The 5,614-nt window shown below is 44.7% G+C and overlaps 1 pseudogene; it reads right to left on the minus strand.

The window, feature by feature from the left end:
- Positions 1–4,502: 4,502 nt before the first annotated feature.
- LOC109282305 (uncharacterized) lies at positions 4,503–5,253 on the minus strand (annotated as a pseudogene).
- Between the last annotated feature and the right edge of the window lie 361 nt (positions 5,254–5,614).

The following is a 5,614-nucleotide window of genomic DNA, read 5'->3' on the forward strand; positions in this document are numbered from 1 at the left end:
TTGAACAACAATCCTTATATATCTGAAGAATCTATTCATGCAAATCTCATGCGTAGTAGGAAAAATGGTATGTGTCTTTTTCACACAGTAATATTTCTACAAGTCAAAACATAAAAGATCTAAGCAGCCTGATAAAAATTTTTAAAGGAGGTAATCACTTCTGGCAGACAGGTGTGTTAGTGAACAATCACACTTTTTTATTAAAATGTGCATTTTTCATGGCATTATCTTTCATTTATTTGTGGAACAAGGATTTTCTCTTGTACGTAAAAGGACTTTCAAACCTGGGGCGGGGGGGGGGGGGGGGGTGGCGAGGGGGCTGGGATTCAGAACGTTTGTTTCCTCCAGTGCTTCCACCTACAGAAAATACTGATGACAGTAACAGGAAATATTTTTTACTCATTGCATTCAGGTAGGAGCTAACCTGAATGCAACTGTATAACTTGCTTTGTGAATTCAAAGATCATGACTCTTTAAATATATAGCTGTAACATAAATGTAATATATATTTTCTGCTAGACTTGGTTTGCTGGTAGTCATCTCCCATGATATTTTCTTACGTAGCCAGTTCTTTACACAGGAACATGACCTCTCACAAGTTTTAGGGTTAAACTTTTCTAACCTGATGTTCCAGTTCCCAAGTGCCAAAGACAGCAAATCATTAGGGATGACTAGAGCCCTAGACTTGATAGAACAGACTTTATTGAAATACCTTATCACATCCACAACCTTTTATACGCAAATCCTTCAGGCTTTCAATCATGAGATCTTCTGAGTGAGTTAAGTACATTACAGTAATAGAAGCTCGCTTCTGAGGGATACAGTGTGACCTGTAAGCAAAAACAAATCTGAAATTAGATTTATTTTGAGGGGAAAGCTTACTCCAAACTAGGAAGAAGTTTGGACCCAAACCTCATAAACTGCTCATTTTTACTGTATGTGGTGCTTCATTGATGTGTGTAATGTCTTCATGTCAACAGGAAGTATTTCTCATTCCCTCATACAAACTTCCCATGTATTGCTGGCTCTTTATAGCTCTCATTATTAATATATTTTTGAAAACATAGCTCAATTATTTTCTGACTAGTTAGTATTGGTGGTGAGGGATTGCAAAGGGACCTATGGGAGTGAGGCACGAAACTCAGTTAGCTGTCAATAGGAGAAAGGTGCTTAACTTATGGAAATCCAACCTGGAGTGCAGGACCAAAAAAACCTCTTATGGCTCTGTGTGTTGGGCAGCTGTTATTCAAGAAGACTGATGCTCTTAAATGTCACAGGTCCAATTCTCACCTTTAATCCATTTTGCATTAATGAAGTAGCTGCAGAATGAACCCTATGTATTGTCTATTAAAGATATGAGAATGTATGTGCTCTTTAGGTGCGTTACCTGGTCCAGTTTTTCATTTTATTTGTTACATCCAGATGTGCTTCAGAGGATTCTTCAGAGTCTTCAGTGGAGCATTCTCCTCTTAAAGAAATATTACATTTGACTTTAGATCCCATTGTAGCTGGACAGAACACTTTTTTACAAAACAAAATACAATAATGTTATAACTCCAGGGTTTTAACTAATCTAATAAAGGAAGGATTTCCTCCAATAAAGAGCATTTATGAGTGCAAAAATAAAGCTCAAGTATTTATTCATAAAGTAAAAGTTTATCCACTGGACTGACAGTATCCTACCTCAGCCTTCACCATGCACTCGCTTTCTTACTTTCCGAAGTAGAAGAATTTGCCTTGCAAGAAATCTGTCTGCAGTAATAAAGTGTATGAAATTGCTCATTAGGGCTGTGTGAAATTTCACCAAGTGTTTCATTTCTAAGCTGTTTTGATGTGTTTTGAGCTTGAAACAGCGAAATTGAAATGAAACAAAAAGCATTGAAACAGGTTTGAAATGAAATGAGGGCACTTGAAACATTTCAAAAGTTTTGAAGCAGCCCAGTGGTGGGGGGCAGGGGAGAGCTAGTGCTGTGCTCTGAGCAGCTCCACAGCCCCATGTAGCTCAGCTCAGCCAGGAGCGCAGCCCTGGCTCTCCCCACCTCCCACCACTGGGCTGCACTTCATAGGGCTGGGGGAGCCAATCGGAGGGCAACACTGGCTCTGGCAGCCTCCCGCTGCCAGGCTGTGCTCCGTGGGGCTGGCGGAGCTGATAGGAGCGCAGCACTGGCTCTGCCCACTTCCCAGCACCGGGCTGCACTCCAGTTGGCTCTGCCAGCCCCATGGAGCTCACTCCAGTGGCGGGAGGTGGAGCGGCTGCGCTCCATGGGGCTGGGCTGGCGGAGCTGATCGGAGCGCAATGCCAGCTCTGCCTGCCTCCCATCAATTGGCTGCACTCCGATTGGCTCCAGCAGCCCCATGGAGCTCAGCCTAGCGATGGGAGGTGGAGTGCAGAGCTGGCTCTGTCCACCTCACTGCCGGGCTGTGCTCCGTGGGGCTGGCAGAGCCAATCGAAGTGCAGCACTGGCTCTGCCCGCCTCCCACCACCGGGCTGCACTCCAGTTGGATCTGCCAGCCCCATGGAGCTTATCCCAGTGGTGGAAGGTGGAGCGGCTGCACTCCGTGGGGCTGGCAGAGCTGATCAGAGTGCAGCCGGGTGGTGAGAGGTGGGCACAGCTGGGGCTGTGCTCTGCCTTTCACTGCTGGGCTGAGCTCCATGGAGCCTGGCGCTGGCCACAGGCTGCGCCCGGCGCTGGACAACATTGCTGCTGCCTCCTCCCATCCGGCTTGCAGATCCAGGGGCTGGCACCCCCAGGAGGGCTGCTGGGCTGTGCTGGACTCCTCCTGGGGGTGTGAACCCCCAGGTCTCTGTGCCGGATGATGGGAAGCTGCTGCTGCTGGTGCCTGGGACAGAGGCAGCAGGAATTTTCTCTGGTGCTGGGCACAGCCTGCACCCAGCGCCAATCCCAGGTGGCAGGGCAGCTTCCTCTTGTTCAGGACACAGATCCAGGGGTCCACACCCTTGGGAGGAGTCTGGCACAACCCTGCAGCCCTCCTGGAGTTGCAGGCCCCCAGATCTACACCGGGATGACAGAAGGCTGCCACTGGGCACAGCCCACACCCAGCCCTAGGGAAGACTGATGCTGCTGCTGGCTCCAGGTAGTAGCAGCAGCCTCCTGTCATCCAGGCACAGATCCATGCACCTGCAACCCCAGGAGGGCTGCGGGGCTGTGCCAGACTCCTCCCGAGGGTGCGGGCCCCTGGATCTGCATACCAGATGACAGGAAGCTGCCACTGCTAACAAATTTTTCTTTCAAGACTTCGAGGTACAGTTTCTGATAAACCTCTGCACCTATCTCCTTGAAACTTGACAGTATTCATGCCCTCAGAAGGAGCTACCATCCCTGCAATTTGCATCTGAATCAGGCAACAAATTACAATGTTTTAGGGATTTTCATGATTCCCTGTTATAGCCTATGGGCAAAAATGTCGAAACAAGTCGAAACAGTGAAACAGTTTTGATGAAACAAAACGGGACAGTGCTTCAAAACAAAACGATGAAATTAAACACTGTCCCTTCGAAACAGCAAAACAGTTGTCGAAACAAAATGATGGTGTTTTGCACAGCCCTATTGCTCATACATTGGCCTAGTTAAGTCATTCTGAGTTTAATGGGGAAGAGCTCATTTAGTCTTTTAAATGAAGGCAGCTAAAATAAGGATCTCTGGCTACATTTATGTGCATAAGTACATTGAGTGATGTTTTGTAACTACAAAACTCAGAAGTAGCTTTTAACTTCCAGTATAGTTATTGAGTGTGTAGTTTTTAGGATTAGAATTGGGTCCTGTTAATACCCTTCATGTCCTGTAAGGCTATGCATGTGGCTAATTGAGAGTCTTAACAGAATAGCTGCAGAAATACAGGAGTGTGCGACTGGCATGTACAACCATTCTACAGAAATCTATCTATCTATCTATCTATCTATCTATCTATCTATCTATCTATCTATCTATCTATCTATCTATCTATCTATCGCTATATAGATATATATATAAATTAATTATATTAAGCCCAGTCTATCACGAAAAGTATGTTGCCTAAGTAACTGGGACAGGATACTATTTGTCTTTGTATTCCAGCTACTTGGATAGAGACTTTACTCAGTGTAAGAACTTCACTGGTGATGCACCCAATGCAGTTCCAACGTTTAGTTTCTGATCAGTACCGGCCATACAGAAATGTGGGTTCTATTGGCACCACGTGGATTGCAAATGACCAAACTACTGAGACACAAACCACCTTGAAAACCCAGTTTGCTCTAGATCAGTGGTTTTCAACCTTTTTTCATTTGCGGACCCCTTTAGAAATTTCGAATGGAGGTGCAGACCTCTTTGAATTCTAAGTGTAGGTATTCACGTACTTTTGATTCATCTTTCATGGGCCCCTTAAACATAGGGACCATAGGTTGAAAACCATTGCTCTATATGAATAAGTTACACTTTAAACCGTAATTCATGCTCTGCCAAATGATGTAGCGGGTTTATCCAGCAAAAAAGCACCTGCAGTGCTGCTGGGCATACCTGCTACAATCTGACTGTCCAATCATTTGAATGGACTTCCTATAGCCAACTGTGCCTTCAGTCATTGCACATTCCTACATCACTAGAGATTTAAAAAGTGGCTACTTGCAAAAACTTGTGAAGAACCCAGGAGGCTCCAGTATCCAGTGACTAAGCTGTATTGTTTGAAAGTCAACATAGTGCTTGTGAAGGCTGCACTGTTCTACCATGGGCTCCTCTGGCAGGGTTCTCCTCCTTTCAGTAGCACAGTGCTGGCATTCCCTAGTGGCCTGGTGTTTACTTCCACCATACAGTTCAGTCACCAAAAAGCGATAGGCCACTAGTAGAGGCTCATTCTGGGTGCATCTACTCAAACAGTACAAGCTGTTAGAGCTTCATGGAGAACCAAGCTTCCACTGTCATCTGTGAATCGTAGCTGAAAACCATTGACATTTGAGGTAGTTTCATTCAAAATGGTTGAAATGTTGAAGACATCATAACCGGATGGTGGAAGTTCATCTAGCATCAGCATTTTCTCATCTAAGGCTTCACTTTCTGTAATATTTCCCTGAATGATGGAGATGCTGTGCACGGTTACATTTACTTTAAGTGACTCCGAGTGAAGAGTTTTTCTGAGGAGAACTAATTCAGCAAGCCTCATGGAAGGTTTCAGGTAAGAAATATTAAACCACAGCCATCCTGGAATGCCAAATTCTGGATCTAGGGGAAAAAAATTGGTGTACAAATTGAATTCATATTAAAAACCTCTAAGTCAGATTAGCTGAAGGAAATGATGAGAAAAGTTGGTATATAACAGAAGAGATGTCGGCATTCCATTATGTCAAAGATACTGGATACCTTAAGGATAATGAGCATAGAAAAGTGGCCTTTAGTCTTCAAGGAAGAGGAAAGTAGTGGCAAATACTGTGATGATAGTTTCTGTAGAGCAGAGACAGTGAACACCCTACTGAAGGGAAACAAAGAGTGAGTCGAAGCAAACATTCTGGAATTTATGTTCCCCATAAGTTCAACAAAGCCCTAGACAGTCTATCAGCCAGGTCCTTTACCTTAGTTGGAGGCTGATATTTGCTTTTAAGGGAAAAAACAGGGATCATCCT

The sequence above is a fragment of the Alligator mississippiensis genome, chromosome 3, assembly GCF_030867095.1.
Source record: "Alligator mississippiensis isolate rAllMis1 chromosome 3, rAllMis1, whole genome shotgun sequence".
NCBI lineage: Eukaryota > Metazoa > Chordata > Crocodylia > Alligatoridae > Alligator > Alligator mississippiensis.